General features: G+C 28.2%; 1 protein-coding gene across 1 annotated transcript in view; it reads right to left on the reverse strand.

Moving 5' to 3' along the window:
* LOC129913397 (beta-alanyl-bioamine nonribosomal peptide synthetase ebony) overlaps positions 1-14,926 on the reverse strand; it is a 63,711-nt gene extending 48,785 nt beyond the window's left edge. The window contains exon 1 of the mRNA XM_055992027.1: positions 14,818-14,926. The gene's annotated coding sequence lies outside the window, so the exon portion shown is untranslated. The remainder of the gene's footprint in view (positions 1-14,817) is intronic.
* Positions 14,927-23,437: the final 8,511 nt, after the last annotated feature.

The raw sequence follows: 23,437 nt of genomic DNA on the forward strand, positions 1-23,437 counted from the left end.
ATGCTAAACTGCAACAGTATTATCAACCAAAAAAAAAAAGATAAACCAAATTTAGCAATTCAAAGTCTGGAAACTGATATTAAAATAATTTTTGTTTTTTAAGAAAAAAAATTTAAAAAAATGGAAGCACGAGACAGTTCTTTAAAATAATTTTATTCAATACTTATCGTTGCACAGTTGGGCGGAAAAAAACCAACTTTCGGAAGTACGATTTATTTTGATACTGCACGTGTTTCTAACAGTAAAGAATCATAAAATGAAAACTGTTTTTCAGAAAAAAAATTGTGGGCCTGGAGATTATCGCTCAAAGTTGGAAAATAGTGAAAACTGATAAAAATACAAGTAGTTTCAAAATGATCCATTTACCGTATAATTTCAAGGTTTGAACTAACTTTTTTTGTAAATAGGCTAAAAATAAATTGACAAACAATATGGTACATTAGTTTAGCGAAAAAGAATTGAATACGATTTTTTTGACAAAAAACATTCCGTTTTAGTGACTTTTTATGTTCACATAAGGTTTTAAGTACTTCCTCTGTTTGCCTCTGTTGGCGGATAGGTTTCGTTAGATAGTGTTAAATCTCTGCAATAGTTTTCAAAAAAAATCTCACCCGAAGACGTCCGTATTCGGTTTTTATAGCAATTTCAATCTGAAAGGAGTTTGTGTTAATGAAACCTGCATTTCACATTTACCTATTAAAACAAATGTTTTTTCACTAAGCCACTTTTTTGACTTTATTTATAACTATCGGAATCGGAATACAGTAAAACTGGTTATTTGAAGCCTCTCTTATCTTTAGTTCCACTTGTTTCCAAAAAAAGGATGGAATGATTTGATGGAATGTTCCGCTAATTGAAGGAAAAGTTTAGGCTTGGTAGCCGTTTAAATTTTAGAACTAACCAAGGAAAAAAAAGTTTCCAAAAAAGTTAAATTTTGAAAAAAATGCCATACCAACCGTTTTTGGATATTTTTCCTTTCTTGAAAATTTTTGAATTTTTTTTTTTGATTTATGTAAAATTTAAACGGTATTTATTAATAAAATGTTCAAATAAACTCAAAAGAATTTGATTTTTCTAAAAAAGCGATTGGAAGTAAGTCATTTACAGCTGCAAAAACTTGATTTCAGATTTTTTAATATAATTTTTTTCTGAGTGGACGTGGCAATGGGTGGTCATTGATGTAGGTTTGTCTTGCTATTAGCTACCTTTCCTGCAAATTTCATGAAAATTGGTTCAGTAGTTTACTCTTAATTGAGTTTTTTCCGGTCTCCCATACAAGGTGCCCCACTGTGCGTTGTTTCCTCTAGCGCATATTTACTCCGTACGTGTTATAAAGCAGATTTTACTCCATGAAAATGTATGACTCATCTCTAAAAGGTTCGCTGGTTGACAGATAGACTTCAGCACACCTCTCCAAATCTTCCCCACAAACATTTTATTCCATACCTTCACTTTTAATCTCCTGTCTTTTTTGAAAAAAATTTAATATTACCTTTATCTGAACGCTTTTGTATAAAAATTTTCGTTGAAATCGGGTTAATCTTGTACGAGATATTTAGAAACCAAAACAACCTTAATATGGTAGGTACCGTTTATAACCGTACAAAAAATATTCTTTTTATTTCAAAAGTTGGAGCCATTTTTGAAATAAATTAACTTTTCTATATCCGTTATATGGCAGGTACCGTTGGTTTTGGTCATAAAAAAAATTTTTACTTTCCCCTCTAGGGAATAACCCAAAAAAAATCATGTGTGCAATTCACACGTGGTAGAAGTGAAACCTTAAAAAATAATTTTTCTTGAAAAAAAAAAATTACACCATAAAAAGCTTACAAGTTTTCCTAAAGAATAAAGTCATACTTAAATTTTTACAATGCGCAAAAAGTATAAAAATAATAATTTTTTCAAAAAATGATTTTTCATGAAAAAAGCAAAAAAAATTTTTTTTTTCTTCTAACACCATTAAATTCATTTTTTTTAAATGACAATCTATAATAGATTTTATATCATCTGAAAGCTTATTATTTCACATTTTATATGATGCTTCAGTCATATTTCTACGATACCTACAAAAAAGTAAGAATGACTGTACTTTCTACACTGGTGGCTGGTCATCGGCAATAGATCTGCACAGTTGTTTTGAGGTATTTTTCAAGTTTTTCAATTTTAGATTGTGTAACTTGTAGAGCACGTGCCATTATGTGTAATATATCAAATAAAAGGTAAAATTATCAGCATGCTTAATAGAATTAAATATAATTTGTATGTGCTTTAGATCAAAAGATATAACGTGTTTAGAAAAAGAACATCTTTTTACCGTTATCTCAGGATTTTGAATATGAAATTAACTGAAATGTTTTACATTTAAAGTCTTTTCTATTATCTATCTACAGTATTAATTTCATGCATCTATCTATTAACAAAAAAGGGTAAAATCAAATGATTTTCATGTCGCTTTTTCGTTTTACCGTATTTCAAATCACTACGATACTTAAAAAGTTTTCACTTTAAAAAGTTTGAAGAAAATCACTTCACTCGATTAGGCTGTAGCTCGAGGATAGAATTGGCATTCTCCATCATCGTAATGTCATATAAAATTGTTATCTCGAGTTCGATTTTTTTTACGAATCCTGAATTCTCCCTGTACCTACATCGCAAGTAAAAATTATAAACTTAACATCTGCTCATTTAAAGGGTCAAATTTTCAGCACTTATTCAACGCGTTAACTAATTAAAATAGTTAATTCTGTAATCCTTTATTAGTCTCCAATTGATTCAAGAGGCAAAATTTGAGAAGGCTAAAAGCTTTGAGAGAAGAACATGAGCTATATTTTATTAACTTAAGGGCCAATTTTTCAATAGTCAGATAAACCTCAGATAGAGCTTATTCCTAGAAATAAAAGTTTTTTAAATTGACATTTATTCTTCTGATAAATTTAACTGACGATTAAAAAATCAGGACTAAGTTCCCTTAAAAACCAGTTGAATTAAATCGGAGTTAGCTTTAATCTGGGCCTTAGAGTTCCAGTTGTTAAATTTATCACGAGCAATACAATAAATTTTAATTGAACTTATTTTTCGATTAGATGTATTCATTTAAAACATAATTTTTATGATAAAATAACGTTACATAGACTTTAATATTGAAAAAAAGTCGAAAAATTATTTTCTGGTTATTCATTCAACTATATAAAATCCGTCCCTGTAAATTATTTAGAAAGGCTGAGTTGAATCTTGCATATATTTTTTGCGTTTTTATTTATTACAAAAATAATTACACTTACAAGATATATTTTGTTTAAATTATCCGGTTTACACCAAGTGAACTGCAATAAACTATCAGTAATTTCAGTATTAGTATTTCTATTTTTTTTTTCTCAATCAACACTTTTTGCGATCTACATTTTACTATCAAACTGGATAGTTTTTGATTATGTATATCTTTTTGAATAAGATGTAAATGAACTTCTTGTTGGTACGGGCAGTCAAATATCAGACATAAACTACTTTAACATTATTTTATGAGATTTGAAATGGAACTGCAAAACTAGAATAAAATTGCAAAATAATGAATTATTTAAATTTCGATCCGAACACTGAACCCAAATTTTAATTTATTGTTTTTTTTATTTGTTAACTTTGAGACGAGTGATCTAATAGTCTAAGTGACAGAAATCCAATTGCATAAGGTGCTAGGTTAGATAGAAATTATTGGTCCGTTGTTGTACCATGATTTTGCAAGGAACTTCCTCACTAATTGAACCAGTTGGAGCTTTAATTAAAGCAGTGAAGGTTGAAGATGTGATGCTATGATCACTGTGATAGTTTTTTTTATCTTTTTTATGTAGCTGAAAGGAATTACATCGATTCTAAATTATTATGTTGAATCTAGTAGTGGCAACTGTTTTCTTTAATCATCGCTAAGTGTTATCAACTTTGCAGATAGTTAACATTTTAAGGCGAAGAAAACTTAAACCCAATTATATAAAATCGGGATTGTTTCTCTTTATTAAATATATGTATTTCGTCGCTTTAAAACAAAAATGCTTAATTTTATGTTACGTATTCGAAAAGCTTATCATCGTAATTTTCATGATATGATCAAATCAAAAAACGATTTTGCAGGCTAGCAAAAATTACGTATACACCACAGTGAACATATTTTTTTTTGTTTTTTGTTATTTTTTATTTTCCAACATTTATAAAAAAAACATCATCAAATTGAATTTTAGAAAAAATCATTAGAAAATAAAATGAATTTCAATATTTCGTAAATATTTTAAATTCGATATTTGAATTGTATATGACCTGTAAAATAGAAAATTATTTTACAAATATTTTAAATTCGATATTTGAATTGTATATGACCTGTAAAATAGAAAATTATTTTACAAAGATTGGTTTCGAAAACAATTGATCTTTGAATGCAAAATATTTTTTTAAAACGTTTTTGAAATTCATATAAAGAAAATTAATTTTGTTAAGAAGAATCAATTTGAAAAAAAAAAAATTCAATACAAAAAAAATATAGACGTTTTTACAAATTTAAATCTTTTAAAATTATTTTAAAATTATTTGTTACCTTTTAAGAAAATTGCTTTTTTCATTCAAGAATTTTTTTTTTGAGTTTTGAACTTTTCAACTACAAAAATTACAGGAAAAACGTGTTTGACAATAAAATAGGGGTTTTGACTTAAATTAAAAAGACATCTGTTTCGTTTGATGAAACAATTTGAAAGGAACTTATAAGTCTCGTATGAAGAAACAAATATTTTCAAATTTAAATGTGGTATCATGCTTTCATTTCATATTCAAAGATATACACTAGCCCAAAAAATTAAGGGAACAAAAAAAAATCGTGATTTTTTTAGTGATATTCGATAGGCTGTATCTCAGTAAAAAATGATCGCATCATGACAAAATAAAAAGCGTGTAAAAGCTCTATTCTTCTCATTTTAGGATTAAATGTTAAAATATTTTCTTTTTCACGGTAAAATTTTCCAATTTTTGTTTGTTTTTACTTTTCTCTTAAGAAAGTGGGAAAATTTTTTCTGAAAAAATGATTATTATTTTTAGAAAGGCTATTTATTTGGCTTTAAGATTCATTTTTTTTTCAAACTTCTGCGATTTTTTTTAACTGCAATATAAGTCATCAAACCGAAAACCATACTTTTGACTTTGACTATCAATATCTCAACAACGGATCACTGTACAGAATACTCAAGGACACATTTAAAAACTTCATTTAATTTTCTGCAAAGAAATTAAGTTTGCTTTGTTAAACAAATTGTTTTCTTATTTTTTAGATTAATTTAGAAAAGCTATCAAAATAGGCATTTTTACGGTTTTTTTTAGAAAATTTACCGCTATTTAATTTCTATGGGTGATAAGATTAAACTGAGGCTTAATTATTGAAGCTTAATGTACCTGAAATTAATATGCAAAGTTTCAGACTTATTCATCAAGCAGTTTTTCTGTTGTGAGGGTTTGAATTTTTGAGATGAAGTAAAACACCATATTTCTGCAGGTCTAAATGATACTTACTTCTTTGAACTTTTTTATGAGCAAAATCAAATTCTTTTAAGTTTATTTGAACATTTTATTGATAAATATCGTTTAAATTAAAGATAAACCAAGAAAAAAAAATTCAAAATTAGGAAAAACATCCAAAAATGGTATAAAAAGCCTTTTTTCAAAAATTAACTTTTTTTGAAAATTTTTAATTTTTCCTTAGTTTATCTTTAATTTAAACGATATTTATCAATAAAATGTTCAAATAAACTTAAAAGAATTTGATTTTGCTCATAAAAAAGTTCAAAGAAGTAAGTCATTTAGACCTGCAGAAATATGGTGTTTTACTTCATCTCAAAAATTCAAACCCTCACAACAGAAAAACTGAATATCACTAAAAAATTCACGATATTTTTTTGTTCCCTTAATTTTTTGGGCTAGTGTATTAAAAGAATAAGAACGAAGAAAAAAATAACAAAAATAATAAAAAATTATTAAAATTATTTTTATTTTAAGTGGAGTTGAGGTCACTTGAACTTATATTGGATTAAAAGAATAAGGTTAAGAAGACAAATTTTTTTTTTGTAAATAATTTCTTAAAAACTAAAATGTATGCCATTTTGTAGCAATTTATCTATCTTAAAATAATCAAAAAATTCAATTACCAGTTTTTGCATTGATTTTTCAAAAATAAATAATCTTAATTTGTATTAAAGCTATATCAAAACATTTTAATAATAAGCCTTGTTAAATCAGTACGGTTTGGAAGAAAGGCAGAAAATAATAAAAAAGTATATTTTATTTTTTTGCTGCACAAACTCCTCTGGAGTGTCTATTAGCAAAACTAGATTACTTTTAACTTTCTATCAAATAGTTCTTCCCAACTCAATGATTTGAAAAAATAAACCATTAAATGCACACGAAAAGTAGCAAAATATTTTTTTTCATCATTTTTCATAAATTTTGGGATATTTTTTTTAACTTTAACCTTCTTAACTTCGAATTCAACCCTGTCGAATAATTTTACTGTCATCTTAAAAAGAAGTCTAATTTGTTTTAATGTTGTAAGTTTGTAAAATCCACAAAACTATCACACTACTCTAGTATTCTAATTAACTTATTTTGAGAGTCTAAATTTATGTTTTTTTTTCAATTATTTTTTTCATAAGTGGTAGTTATAAGCAATATTTCTTAAAATAAAACTTTTCCAATTCCGACAACGATATTTTTACAAACACAATTTATTAAAATTTAACAAACAAAAATTAAGTTCACTATGGCGTATACGTACTTTTTTGTTAGCCTGCAAAATCGATTTTTGAACGCATCATATAATGACATGATATGATGATAGGCACTAAATAAACTACTAAATTATAAGTTTCCTTTAAATTTGACAACCAGCCAGCGGTTGAAATAGGCAATAGGAAAAAGAGAAACCATCCTGATTTTATATAAATAATTCTGTTTATGTTTTGTTCGCAAAAAATTTTAACTAAAAAAAAGTCAGAATTTTTTGGTTTAATAAGACATTTCTTAGTGTTTTGGTACCACAAAAAAAAAATGCATCAATTCAAACGAACCCGAGTGTACTCTCTTTATTGTCCGCCTTTCAAAATTGATTAAAAAGTTCCACGCTTCCATACAAAAAAAAAAGGGAGACAAACAAAATAAAAACATGTGCTTTGCTGATGGTCTTAATATTCTTATTATTATTTATAGTTTTCTTTAAACATTAATTTCACTTACCTACTATTGTTGTTTATAGATGATTGTTATTATTGTTATTTCAAAAAAATATCGATAAACACTGAGAGAGTATTTCTTTGAGTTTCAAAAAAAAAAAAATAAAAGAAAGAACAACAAATCTTCTTCAAGTTAATTTAAATCAATTTCATATAAATTGAAACAAATTGAATGACATATATTTTTGCAGGTTGTTTTTTGTATTTGACCACTCTCTTTCTGATGGATAAAACTTAAATAAAAAAAAAATCTCACAAATTGAGTTAATTAATTTATCGTTGATTATTGTACTTCACTTCTGCAATAAGTTCACTTCCACTATTCTTCTACAAAATATCTTCAAAACCAAACGAAATTCAGTCCAAATTGCAGTTTACACCTTTAAGACTTTCTTATAGGCTGCGTTAAGTCTTTTTCTAGGTTTTGTTTATTTTTTTTTTTTATTATTATTTCGCAAAAAATCACCACACTCCTCAATCAAGTTTTGTTATTTAATTATAATTTTTTTTTAAACGAACGCACAGTTTGAAGCAAAATATAGATTCAATTGTACACGGAACCGCGAACGTTCAAGTCTTTACGAGCGTATATTTGATCATTCACTAGCCAGAATCTAAGTTGGAGCAAACTTATATAGCGCCACTGATAAACCGAACCAAACTAACCACTCAGTACTCAACGTTGATAGAAAGACCAGCAATGCAGGTCCCTCAAAGCGAGCTTTGGCGTTCTCTTATATGAAGATCTCGCTATATAGCTTGCCCGAGTCACAGTAAAGATAGATAGTTTTGCGGAGGGAACCACCATGCGCGCACTTTGCAAATCGGAACTCAGAGTTTTTCCCGAATAGCGGCGCAGCATGAATGGCTTGAGATGTCCATAGATATGGAGGGTTACTATTATTGTCATATAGTCATCTCGCAATAGAACCAGCTTCGATGACGATGATGACGCATGTGAATGAATCTAAAAACGCTCTCAACTCAAACTGCTATAAATATATAGCTTCAAGCCTCACGTTAGATGCTTTGGGGGCAAATTATTAGCTCTCGACGACGACGACAGTGTGCTGTAAGCCTGCCAGCCTACCAACCACGACCGGAAGAAAGACGGGAAAGCTTTTAATATGGTTCGACTTTGCTGTCGATTGGTGACTGCCGCTTTGGAGGTACTAATTAGTCGAAAATTTATAAATCTAGTGAGCCTGGGACAGCTCTCTAGGAGCTATTACGTTTATAGTTGCAATTATTCAAAAGTCTGCAAAGCTGTCTAGCTAACTAATAATTTGGAAGTTTACCTAACAAAATTGATCATGTAACTTTGGAAGCAGTGATTCTATTGGAATAATACTAATTTGATCATTTACGAGATCAGAGGGACAACCAGAGAGTAGTTATAATTATTTGATGTGACATACCAACGTGGATATTCATTTAACGACGATGGTGCTCTCTGACTTGTATAGAAAATTGTAATTGTTTTACAATGTTGGACTTTACTATTCTGGGAATTTTTTGTTAGGTATTCGAATAATCGTTATGATGAAGTTTTTTGTTATTGTTTTGAAATTCGAAATGCATACCTAATTTTCTTGATAAGTAGCTGTAACATTTAAATGGATGATACATATCGAAATATGATGATTTATGCCTGTTATGGGGTTTTTCAAGATGATAGTTACTTAGATTTAACAACAATAGGTGTGTTTTTGTTGAACTTAATTAAGTGCACTCAATATTCAATCGGATATTGTTGACTTTCTTTCGATTTATTATTACTGATGGTACATATTTATTATATGTATTTATGTTAAAAATGAAATTCTCTTAGGTATATCATTCCAAGAAAAAGCAAAAAAATGTTCTTTGCTAAATAAATGGACTCCTTAAAAACAAGATTAATGACCAAGATTTAGAGCCAATTTTTCAATAGCCAAATAAAGTTTAGGCTTATTCTTACGAATAAAAGTTTTTTACTCGCGATATAGGTACTATATATCAAGTTTTGCATTCGTACAAAAAAAAAAGTTGAGATAACATTTTTCCATGACAATACGATGATAGAGAATGCCAAAAAAAAGTGGGTCCCGGAAGTCCGTCTGTCTGTCTGTCTGTATAAGGAACTAGAGCCTAAACGGATATACCGATTGACTCCAAACCTGCTATGTAGCAGTTTTTGGAGACTCTCCTGTCATACAAAAATTTCGGAAAAGTATAATTTCACAAAAACGGCTCCAACGATTTTGTTAAAAAAAATTCAAATGTTAGTTTTTAAACAAGGTCTATCTTTTGAAGAAAAAATTTTTTTTGAAAATCATTATTAACTGCCATAGGACCGCTTTTTTCAAATCGGATGTTCTGCAAAACTGCTTATTGTATTTCAACGAAATTATTTATACAAAAGCATTTATAAACTTTAAATATAAGCCAAAAATAAAATTTTGAAAAAAATAATTTTTGGATTTTTTTGAAAAATCAAATTTTCGACGACGCACAGTGGGGCACCTTGTATGGAAGACCGGAAAAAACTCAATTAAGACTAAACTACTGAACAAATTTTCATGAAATTTGCAGGAAAGGTAGCTGATAGCAAGACAAACCTACATCAATGACCACCCATTGCCACGTCCACTCAGAAAAAAATTATATTAAAAAATCTGAAATCAAGTTTTTGCAGCTGTAAATGACTTACTTCCAATCGCTTTTTTAGACAAATCAAATTCTTTTGAGTTTATTTGAACATTTTAGTAATAAATACCGTTTAAATTTTACATAAATCAAAAAAAAAATCAAAAATTTTCAAAAAAGGAAAAATATCCAAAAACGGTAGGTATGGCATTTTTTTCAAAATTTAACTTTTTTGGAAACTTTTTTTTCCTTGGTTAGTTCTAAAATTTAAACGGCTACCAAGCCTAAACTTTTCCTTCAATTAGCGGAACATTCCATCAAATCATTCCATCCTTTTTTTGGAAACAAGTGGAACTAAAGATAAGAGAGGCTTCAAATAACCAGTTTTACTGTATTCCGTTTCCGATAGTTATAAATAAAGTAAAAAAAGTGGCTTAGTGAAAAAAACATTTGTTTTAATAGGTAAATGTGATGCAGGTTTCATTAACACAAACTCCTGATCCCAACACTATAAATTGGGACTATAAATTGGGAAAAACTTTAAAATTGTGGGTTTAAAAATTTTTTTTGCAATGTTATCAAAAATTTTGGGCTGCTTAGCAAAACGGACTTCATATTCAGATTCAGTATACCAAAATACATTTAGAAAGATTTGTCTGGCGAAAATAGCTGCATATTTCTTTTTTGCCTCATTTTTTTTTTTTTTTTGCTTTTTTGAATGACTTTTTCAGATTGAAATTGCTATAAAAACCGAATACGGACGTCTTCGGGTGAGATTTTTTTGAAAACTATTGCTGAGATTTAACACTATCTAACGAAACCTATCCGCCAACAGAGGCAAACAGAGGAAGTAGTTAAAACCTTATGTGAACATAAAAAGTCACTAAAATGGAATGTTTTTTGTCAAAAAAATCGTATTCAATTCTTTTTCGCTAAACTAATGTACCATATTGTTTGTCAATTTATTTTAAACCTATTTACAAAAAAAGTTGGTTCAAACCTTGACATTATACGGTAAATGGATCATTTTGAAACTACTTGTATTTTTATCAGTTTTCACTATTTTTCAACTTTGAGCGATAATCTCCAGGCCCACAATTTTTTTTTTGAAAAACAGTTTTCATTTTCTGATTCTTCAACTAATTTACTGTTAGAAACACGTGCAGTATCAAAATAAATCGTACTTCCGAAAGTTGGGTTTTTACCGCCTTTTCCCCACTGTGAGACGGGACATTGAATTTTTTTGAAATTTTTCCCCACTGTGTGAAATTTTGTTTATTATAAAAAAATTAGTTTTTTAAAAAACGGCTCTAACGATTTTGAAAATATTTTTTCTAAAAATGCACCTTAATATATCAAATAAAACTGCGTACTTGTTTTGTGGGGCGATTTGATTTCAGATATTGTTTTATTTTTTTTGAAAAAATGAATTTTATTTTTTTTATTTGCTTTTTTTTATATATACCTAATACCTACATTTCCGAAGTTTCTATATAAAAAGTCTTAAAAACTTAAGCAACTTGAACTCTAAGGCAAGTTCGTGCGACCCAGTCGTGCATTTTATTTTTTATATTGACATTAATTCTTCTGGTAATGATTGAAAAATCAGGGCATAATGGTTTAGATTCAAATACAAAATAAGTTATATTTCATTGATGAATATTAATTTCGCAGTTTAAACTACTTGATAATTGATTTTGCATTTAAATAATAATTATAAATAATTTAAACAAATACTGAAAAACATTGGACTGAAAATATTTTATATTTCACTTCTTACGACAAAGCATGTGTAAGGGCGCAACCAACAGAAAGTAGCCCAACTTTTGACTTGGAACTAAGAAGTAAATAGACAAAAAAAGTTAATAGACAAAACGAAATTTTCGCAAAAGTCATTTCTTAAACTAATAAAGAATGCAGCATTATTTACATAATTCTGTTGGTTTTTCGTATTTTTAAGTGTTCCATGCAAATGTTAAAAAAAAAAATTTTAAATGTAAAAATTAAAAATTAAATTAGTTTTAAAAAAAGTTCGAGAAGGTGAAATTTTTGTTAAAAAAAGCACCTGAAGTGCATATCAACTCTAAAACGAAAAACCTACCGAAATTTTGCGTTAACGATTTCGGTGAATTTGTATACAGGGTGTCCCAAAAGTAATGGATCAAACGAAATATGCTGATAGGCAAACTTTAGGGCTCTCAGAATTTAGTAACTTGTTCATCCCAAATACTTACGGTTTTCAATTTAATGCAGTTTTTGTGAATTATCGAAAAATCTCGACTTTGCAACAGTATTTTGCTTCCTCCGGTCATAATTGATTTTTGTTTTTTACAATTCTTTCACTAAAACATTGGCTAATAAGAATAAATAATTATTTAATCAAAATATTTTTTATTTCATACGCCATTTTGCTGCAAATTAATTAACAGTTCCATGTTTTATAAAAACTCAATTACTCAATTTTTTTCAGAGCAACACACTGCAAAAAATTTGTATGGTGTGACACAGGTTAATTATTTTAAAAACTTGCCGTGTTATTGCACTTTTCAAAAATGTATAAGAGTTTCCAAACTTGAAGTTAGAACAAAAGATATTACAATTTTAATGCAACAAAACAGGCCTTTTCAGAGAAAAATAACAAAGAAAAATAAACACATTTCCTCGACTGTTGTTTGTTTATTTCTTTTTGAATAAAAGCCTCGATTTTTGTTTGTTATTTTGCTCTGAAAACCCTTGTTTTTTTGCATTAAAATTGTAATATCTTTCGTTCTAATTTGAACTTTGGAAATTTTTATACATTTTTGAAAAGTGCAATAACACGGCAAGTTTTTAAAATAATAAACCTGTATCACACCATACAATTTTTTTTCGGGATGTTCCTCTCAAATAAAAGTAAGAAATTGAGTTTTTATAAAACATGGAACTGTTACATAATTTGCAGCAAAATGGCGTATGAAATAAAAAATATTTTGATTAAATAATTATTTCTTATTATTAGGCAAAGTTTTAGTGAAAGAATTGTAAAAAACAAAAATCAATTATGACCGGAGGAAGCAAAATACTGTTGCAAAGTCGAGATTTTTCGATAATTCACAAAAACTGCATTAAATTGAAAACCGTAAGTATTTGGGATGAACAAGTTACCAAATTCTGAGAGCCCTAAAGTTGGCCTATCTGCATATTTCGTTTGATCCATTACTTTTGGGACACCCTGTATAATTTTCGTTTTTGCTCTATCTGCATTAACCGTTACAATGAAAATTATTTAATTTATTATTTGAGTGGCATCGAAAAACCGTAATGTGAAAGGTTTTTACAAATTTTTAATTAAATGTTTATTGGATTAAAATTAAATATTCAATAATCCTTCATCAAAATGGACAATTTACTAGTATTTACTTATCTCTTTAGCTTAAAAACATTTTAATTTTAAAAGTGAATCTTGCTCAAGAGAACTCAATATTAAACCCTTATTTTTGTATTTTTTTCTTTTCTTGTGTTTATGACCTGCTAAAAATAATGGTCCAAACTATACATGACAAATGTCAAATATCCACTAAACAAATTTACATAGAGGCGTTACAATAATTGCTAATTACAATTACAAATTTATTTTTTTTTTATATGCATTTCCTGAAAAGCAAGTTACAACGGCAATGTCTAACATGATTAGTTCTGATCAGTTCCATAAACGATTATGTTGATAAATAATTACTGACCAGCCACAACTTTCCCAGACGTAGGCCGATATTTATGCAAATGTCTTCCATAATATAGAAACACTATTTGATATGTAACAAAGAGCATTTTGTATTATTAACGTCGAATACATTTTACATACTAGTATGATTTATTAAACTAAGCCTTTTTATAGATTTTATATTTAAATACTGCAAATTTATAAATAAATTGTTGTATTTAAATCTGTAATAAAAACAAAAAAAAAAACTTTATAAAAAAGTGCGTATACGCCCCAGTGAGCATTGTCTATCAGATCAATTTCATCGTATAGTAAAATAAGGGGCAGGGCTTTTTTCGTGGTTTTGTTAATAGATAAAATTGAAGTTTATTTATATGTGTCGTGACGGTACGGTGGCGGTGTAAGAGTCTTTATCCAATAAGTGTAAAGGTGAACTTTTTGATGTAGGCTTCCTTTTAATTTTAAATTACCTATTTTAATATTTGAAATTATTTATTTATTTAAAGATGTTCTTTAAGTATTCTTTTTTTTTTAATTCTAACATTTTTCAAAATCAAAATTCATTCTTCAAGTGCTGCACATTCAATTAAAATGAAAAACAAAACAAAAATAAATAAATAAACAATGAAAAATGTCAATTATTGTGCAACCAAATTATTCAATGCAATTCTCTTAATCTGGATAGCGCAGTTGAATCGTGCGTGATGTGATGGCAAAAATTAAACGTCACAGTGTATGCAGGTAGTGAACCTACTTAAGTTTTATTATTGTTTGTTGTTGTTTTTTTTGTAAAGTTTAGTAGTTATATCCTAAACAATAGATGAATCAAAAAGGTTATTGACACATAAATGATTTGGCTTTGTCGATAATTACCTACTTTTAGGAATTTATAGTTTCATTATTGGAATATTGCCATTATATTTCCGGCGCAATATGAGACATTCACATTTGCTGTCGAATGTATACAAATTTCATTTCAAACTGTTATCTATTTGCTGCATCTGAAAGCTAACAACACCAGAAAACATTTTCAAATAACTAATTTACGTTATGTTAAGTTATTTGCTAGTCATTTGAATATTTAAACAGAAGCACCATGGTGCATCTTAAATCTTAACTTGAATTGATATTACTTTGTTGTCTCAATTAGCATAAAGTTTTTATAAGTTCCAATAGGATTTGTTGCTTATGGAAATATTCAACTTATTACTCATTTGAATACTACGTACTTACTATTAATTGTTTTTACAAGTTTTGTCAGCAATGAATGGAGGAGGATTAGTGGAATTGAGGGAGACTTTGAAAATTGAGTAGGTTGAGTATATTTTCTGAAAAAAAAAATATGTTAAAAAGAATTAACCTGAAACCCCACTGGCTGCAATGAGTTACCTAAAAATGTAGATGATAAAATGATCTATATTTTAGAGGAAAATCAATGTGGAATGTCCGGATCTTAAGCAAGTCAAGTTTACCTGAACAATACGTGAATACACTGGAAAAGTATAAAGCCGACATCACAGCCATATCCAGAAAGTGCCAAGGGATGAGAAGTACCCCTATTTCGTCGTAAAGATTATTATTATTGGCGGTTTTAATGCTAGGATCGGAAAAAATGACATATTTGGTTCAAAGGTTGTGGAAAGCATAGTCTACACGAAAACACTTCCGGCAACAGTCTCAAGCTGATCGTCTTTGCAGCCAAATTTCACCATTTCAAGCACTATATTCCCTCTCATCAATATACATAAAGGGACTATTGTTCTGCCGTGTTAAGCAAAAAGGGCGCATATCCTTTTTTGTAGTTTTGAGATAAATGAATTAAAGTGTTTCTGGATTTCGCACCCTTAAATTAATTATTTTTCAAAATTTTAAAAAATTATATAGGTATTCTTTAAAAAAAGTGTATTATTTTATGGAATTCATGATTTTATTATATGTTGTGTATTTTAAGAGACTTACGCCCTTTTTGCTTAGTAAAACACATAAGATGTGCAATATGCCGTGCTAAGCAAAAAGGGCGCATATCCACTTTTGTAGTTTTTATTAAATTGAATTTTATTGTTTCTGGTTTTTGCACCTTTAAATTAAATATTTTTAAAAATCTTAAAAGGATATGGAGAAACCTACGCCCTTTTTTAATAAGTAAAACACATAAAGAGTGCAAAGTGCTCTTTTGGGTAAATGAAAAGATTCGGAAAAATTGCCATAATTTTGTATTTAACTTAATCCAATAAAATAATAAATGTTGCATAATATTTCATAAGCAAAAATAGACATTAATTCATAATTTAAAAAAAAATAAAATAACATAAAAAAAACAAACAAACAAAACAAACATTAAAAATAATAATTCGACATGAAACATACTAAGTAATTTACTAAAAATGGTTTAGCATTTTACTAAATAGTTTAAATTTTTTCGCTAATGTATCTCAGTCATTTGCCAAACAAAACTGTTTTCCAGATATTAAGCCAGTTTTCTGGTAAAATCTGGCTTATTTTTTGGATAAGATCTGTTTTTCTGGTAAACGAGATACCTCGGGGAATTTGTTTCGCGACAGGCATTTTTATCCCATATTTTATGACATTTGCTTTCAGAAAACTTAATTGGTATTACGCACATAATACTTGGGTTTTACCACCAAGGGCAAAATTTTTTTTATGATATGCTTCAAATTATGACCGGTTTTTTCTGCTTTACTTTTACAGTCGGAAAATTTGTCATTAATCTGTTAAATCTTTTTTTATGCTTTCTTATCACTTTCATTCGAGAAGTAAATATGTATTTCAAATGGTTTAAGGAACTTGTCACTTCACTATCAATACTTGGCGGAAACTCATTTGCCTGAGGACCGACACATTTGCAAACAACATAGTGACAAAATTGTTATTTGTATATTTTTCTATCAAACAAAAAGATTGCCACAACAAATTTTTCGGGAAATTCGTGACAAATTAAAAAAAAAAAACTCCTGACAGTTCATTGTCATTGGGCACGTTCAGGAAATATTAGGGACTAGATATTTAGGCAACGTCATTTTCTGAACGGAAATTTGATTAAATTGACTAAATTAGTTTGGATGTAATGCTATTGTCAAATTTCGAAATTTATTTAAGAATTTTACAGGTCGCATGGGTAAGACACCAAACTTCCCTTAATTATAATGAATAAATAAAATGAATTATAACCGATAATGCACTTTTTAGTTGTTTTCCACACAAATAAACTTAATTTTGCTAAAATAATTCTTTAATTAAAAACAATCTGCTGTCATGTTGACAAAAAAAAACTTTCCTAAATTTTTAGGGAAAATTTTCTTGCCTAACTTTCCAGTCAGCTTTCCAATAAAATTACTTAAATTGGAAGGATTTTTTTTGACAGCTGACCAATCAAAAACCGAGAAATTACCTAAATATTTAGTTCCTAACGTTTCTGAACCTGCCCATTACAATTTTTTTATGATCAAACAACTTGACATTTTTAAAAAATATTTTTATGACACAGAATTTACACAATTGTCAAGTGGTCATTTACAAAATTGAAATAGGTAAATGATTGTAAAAAGATTCGGCCAACATAAATATTATTATATTTTGGCGTTTATTTTACATAAATATATTAAATCCAAAAAAAGTATTCAAAGTTACTTCTGAAATAACGAAAATTACTTTTTAAATGGTTTTTATATCCTTTTTTTTGAAGATTGTTGAAGTCGTTTTTTTTTTTTTGATAATATTTTGTATGTAGAAATTTTCAAAATTTTTCAAAAACGAATTAATCTACATATTTAAACAAAATTTTACCCGTTTTGAAAAATTTGATTTTCAAAAAAAAAAATTAAATTAAAAAAAAAAACCGAAATTAATATTTTTTAAAATTTTTCTCAATTTTTAAATTAAAGTTACTGATTTTAAGTAAAAATGCGTATGAACCAACAAAGTTGTGAGATACTAAGTGAAAATGGACTCATACGCAAAGAATTATGGCTTATGTGCCTTTTTTGCTTAGTAAATGGTTCATACGCCCTTTTTGCTTAGTATCATGTTAGAAAATGGATATGAGCCCTTTTTTCATTTGCGGGCTATTTCAAGTTGGAAATGCGATTGCTGGATGTCCGATACGCACACGGTGCTGAGGATTTGGAAAAACTGAACCCAAGACCCAAATCGCATAAAGGTGAAATGGATATTTTTATTAAGGACGACCGAAGGAAGCTTTTTCCTGGAGCAAACAATAAGTGGGTCTGTGCACAAAGTTGACTCTCCACCTCTGCTCGTTTCGTCTTCTAATTTTTGAAAGTAAATGTGGGGCAGAGACCACTCATCCTTTACGTAAGAAGATTTTTCATCAGTGGGACAAAATCTTAAGATTTTTTTTCGGACAAGCTCTAGAAAATTAGGGGAGATTTTATGATTTCTAAGATGAAATGTGTTGACCTGGTATTAAAGTAATTCGACAATTAATTACCTAGGGTTACGCCACCCATTTTAAGTAGACCATTCTAACCTTAAAATGGTTTAATTTTGAAAAGCAGACTGCATTCAATCTTTTTAAAATAGCATGTATTTTGAGCATTTCGATGTTAAACCAATATAATTAAAAGATTTTACCTTAAGACATGTTTAACTTAGAAGTGATACATACCTTACAGTGGGTTAAAACGGTGAGCTCTAATTAAATCGCAGCTGTTAGCTTCAACCCAGATGAAGTTTAAATGATAAAGCTTCTTGGATTATTTATAAGTCATTGGAGTATTCCGTTCCGTCTTCCAGATTAGTTTTCAAGAGAATCTTGATGCAATGTGCGACAGGAGCTTTATGAAATCAAAAATTGACATCACAATCTGAATTACAGATGTAGTATTCTGCCTAAGCTTGGGCTTACGTTCCTTGCACTTAGACGGCTTTTCATTTCGTACTTGCAAAATCAATTGCGGTTTTGTTTTTTTTTAATATACATACATATGTATTTATTTATTATATTTTTAATCTCAATAAATCTTAATGTTAAATTATATTTTTAATGTCTTTTTGTTCTGATACAAACAGGAAACAATCTGATGATAACTATTTAAGTGTTTTCTATAATTTCCAGGAATAAAAATTTTACAGTAGGTAGTTGGTATATTAAAATATTTTTATAATCAATGTCAATCTATTCTAACATCAAATAGTTAATTTCAATTTACAACCTTCAAACCATGGACATCTCATAATATATCACAAAGACAAAAAAAAAAATAAATAAAAATTATTGCTATTTATACTACAGTAGTTTTACACTCGATTACCTTAAATATCAATCCAATTTATTGGTTCAGCTTTCTATCTACAGGTGGTTAGATAAAAAGGTGCAATTTTAAAGAAAATATTTTAAACACAAACAAACACATAGAAATTAAAAATGCATATCTAATTATGTATAAATGGTCTAGAAAATTATACACCACCCATTAAAAAAAAAAAGAGTTAAGTTAGATACTAAAAATAGTATTTTTCACTTATACTAAACAAGACAATTTGAATAATTGTTGAATTTAATTTGATATAAAGCAGATTAATTGTTTGTTATAAAATGCAATCAAAACAACCTTAGCCTCGCGGGAGTCCATGATTGTGTTATATGGTATATAGATTTGGATAGTTTATTTTTATTTAATTCATTTTGTCGTCAATTAAAAAGTTTCCACAAAAATATTGGCTGACTTTTAATTATTCAACAAAACATTAAAAAATTCTAAGATGGTAATAATAATAATTTTAACCGGAACAAATTGGATGCTGAGAGTTCGCCCTAAGACCTTATAGAAAGAATTGAACCAAATAACATATTACATATCTTCATAATTTATTTATTTGAAATGTTTCATGATTGAATATCTAGAAAAATTGAGTAATTATTATAAGGGTTAATAAAAACTGAATAACAGAATCGACAAATCGAATTCATCTTTTTTTTTTACACTGCATAGTAAAATAATCATAACGATCAGTTTGTAATGCTTCACAAATATAACAATAATCAATTAAAAATCAGTATATGTTCAGGAACAATCTTACAAATAATCCAATCAAATCTATGATAGTGCTTGCAGCAAACAGCTTGGCTATTTACCATATCGTTCCATTTCTTTATGAATAATTGAACATACATAGTAAAAGCTTCTCAATTGATTTGGAAATAAAAGAATTTGTATTACTGTTGAAATATACATATGTACAGGGTGTCTGTTATTTCCCAAAGTGATGTTTTCGGGGGTGACACCCCCCAGATCGAAAGTTTAGGGCCTAAATACGGGGAATTTAGCAAAAACAAATTTTTTGGAGGTCATTAACCCGTGCCTCTAAGGTCATAATTTCCCCATACAAATTTGTATGGGAAATTTTTAACTCATACATAAAATTTTTTTTCTCTCGAGTTAAATCATCTATTTTTAAAATGTTTGTTGATCCTGGTTGGAAAATAGTTCCTTTAAGGTCCAATTTATTCACACTCCATTAAATTTAAAGTCGCCATTAAAAAAGGGAAATTTTAAAATTTGTATGCGATTTGACAGTTTTATAATTTTTAATGGAGCCTTTAAAAATAATGGAGAGTGAATAAATTGGGCCTAAAAGATTACATTCAAAATTTCCCGTTAAAATTTTTTTTATATTTTATTTCGGTTTTTGAAATTATTAGCTGTTTTCGGAGTTTTTGCTTTCACCTATCACATAATTTTAAATGCAGTTTTATTGGTTTTTAATTCTTTTCAAATATTGCATTCAAAAATGTGTGTATAAATCAAAAATTTAAATTTTTTTAAATTTCTATTTGAAATTTTTGCCGTTTTTATATTAAATAAATATTATTAAATACTTTACCCTTTCTTGTTTGCAACTTTTTTGATGTCATTTTTTAGGTGAATAATTTTTAAACAAAATTCAATAAAAATATTGTAAACATAATCTTTTGTAGTTCGAAAAAAATAAATTTAAACGTATAAAAACGGCAAAAATTTCCAAAAAAAATTTTCAAAAAATTGAAATTTTTGATTTATTCACAAATTTTTTAATGCAATATTTGAAAAGAATTAAAAACCAATAAAACTGCATTTAAAATTGTGTGATAGGTGAAAGCAAAAACTACGAAAATAGCTAATAATTTCAAAAACCGAAATAAAATATAAAAAAAATTTTTAACGGTAAATTTTGAATGTGATCTTTTAAAGTAACTGTTTTCCAACCAGAATTATTAAACATTAAAAAAAAATATGATTTAACTCGAGAGAAAAAAAATTTTATGTTTGAGTTAAAAATTTCCCATACAAATTTGTATGGGGAAAGTATGACCCTAGAGGCACGAGTTAATGACCTCCAAAAAATTTTTTTTGTTAAATTCCCCTTAATTAGCCCCTAAGCTTTCGATCTAGTGGGTGTCACCCCCGAAAACATCACTTTGGGAAATAACGGACACCCTAATGTACATATGTGATTCTCTTCAGCTTGAATATAATACTATCAGATCTTGCGGTTATACGTGTGTCATCCGTGGCCGTATTATTTTTCGCAAGAGGTCATCCAATATCCGCTAAATGATATCGTGTGCAAAATCAGCTAATTCCAACAAAAGTTATAGTAGTTTCGTGTATTACATTTGCCCTTGAAGATTGGAAGAAAGTGATAAGTTTAAAAAATAAGCATAAGATTATTCACAAGCAATTTTTGTCACTTTTTTGATGACCTTCAATGCCTCCCTCTTTCCCAAAAAAAAAACCCTTCAATCCATTTTTACTTGCTCTATAGCCTATAGGGCAAGTATTGGTTTCGTGTCGAAAAAAAAATTAAGGTTTTATCAAAACCAACATTACGATGATGGAGAATAGAGCTGTAGCAAATCGTATGTATTCGTTACTAAAATGCGGGTATTCACTTCAGTAACGAGTAACGAAACGTTACTTTCTAAACAGTATCGTTACTCGTATGTTTCGTTACTGGGTACTGAAGTAACGAAACATACGAAACGTACGAGTAACGACGCGATTCCAGTTTCAATACTAAATCCGATGTAAGAGATACGAAATGAAGTGATACACTCAATTTGTCGCATTTCGCATCTCGTGTCGGTATCGTAACCATAGTCAGAATGCTAACTGCAGATAATTATCTGGAGTTTACTTTTGTCTCGATTAAAACAGTAGTGCCAAGGTTCAATAATCATTGTGTTATCGATAATTTATACAGAAATATCAAAAGAGACGTTTTTGTGTTTTCTCTATTTGGCCGAAATATGTATATCCACGACGCAACCAATCTGTTTATGGCCTTGGTGTTAATAGTATTGATATTTAGCTTAAGAATGTACAAAAGTTTTTTGGTTTTTCAAAAAATTAGTTTATTTTCGGTGCAAAATTTTCAACACAAAAAAAAGCAGAGAAAACGAGGTTTGAAAATCACTCTCAATAGAAAAAATAAATGAAAAATTGTTCGACATGGTTGTATTGAAGTGTTAATATTTCGAGATCTGCGCGTTGCACTTTTGAAATAAAGGTCTCTAAAGAATTGTGATAAGATTACTGAAAGAATATAAACAAAAAATTACCAAAGTTTTGTCTAAAAACTTGGAAAATAATCAAAAAAGTTTCCACGTTTGATTAAAAAAAAAAATGAAAAAATTCAATATAGCTACCTTTAAACTCTTATTACATGAGAATGCCGCTACTAATTTAAATGTTTATGACCTTAAAATGTAGCTTAGATTATAGAAATTGTTTTTGGTTTTTTTTTCAAAAAAAAAATTTTTACACCCTTATACCAATGTACGAAACAAACTCAAAATACCAAACATACGAAACGTATCAAATACATGAAATATACGAAGTGTACGAAACACACGAAGCATGCGAAAGTAACGAAAGTAACGAAACATGCGAAACACACGAAACATACGAAATATGCGAAAAATGCGAGACATACGAAAGTAACGAGTAACGATATTATTGATGCGGGTACTAGTATTAAAAGTAACGTATACATGCGGGTACTCATTTTGTCGTTACTTTTACAGCCCTAATGGAGAATAATATTCAAAGCGATTGCAATAAAACTGCATTTTTATTTTTTCCAAAAAAAGTAAAATAAAAAAAAACTCTTCATTAAACAACATTTTGCCCTAAATGTCTGCTTTTTTTTTAATTTATACAGAGGCAATTCTTAAAATCTACAAGTAAACTAATGAAACAGCGCTTTGAACTGCAAGAGCAAGTACGTGCATTTTTTTTTTTTTCAAAATAAGCCAAACTACACAGCATTTCTGACAAATGATTAAGTGTAGAATCGAATTTTTAATTTTAATGGCCTAAAAAAAATTTTTATTTTCAAAACATAGCGAATTCTTTATAAATGTCTGTCAGTAATTGTAAAATGTTTTTAAATACGACATGTGAGTGTTTAAAATGAGAACTACCCACTGGACAGCTGGTACCCGATAACAATCTTACAAAAATAATATCGACAAAATTTTATGTTCACACATTTGGGAATTTTTTTATTAAATCTTATATTTTTTTGAGGTTAAAGTGTTTATCTATAGTAGAATTTTATAGAATTTTTATCGAAATAAGATTTTAGTTTTCATGATATAAAAAAAAAAACAAATAAACCATTAATTAACGATAATGTCTCCATTAAAATATTAATATAAAATTAAAAATCTTGCTAATTAATACACCATAACGAGGTGTTGATGTTATTAAAAAATTGAAATAATTGAATTTTAACCTAAATATTCTATTTTTAACAGAAATTTATCATTGGAAAACGCATTATCTTCATACCATCTTATCTATAGAAATTCCTTCTCTGTCTTTTCTTG

Source organism: Episyrphus balteatus, chromosome 3, assembly GCF_945859705.1.
Source record: "Episyrphus balteatus chromosome 3, idEpiBalt1.1, whole genome shotgun sequence".
NCBI classification, from domain to species: domain Eukaryota; kingdom Metazoa; phylum Arthropoda; class Insecta; order Diptera; family Syrphidae; genus Episyrphus; species Episyrphus balteatus.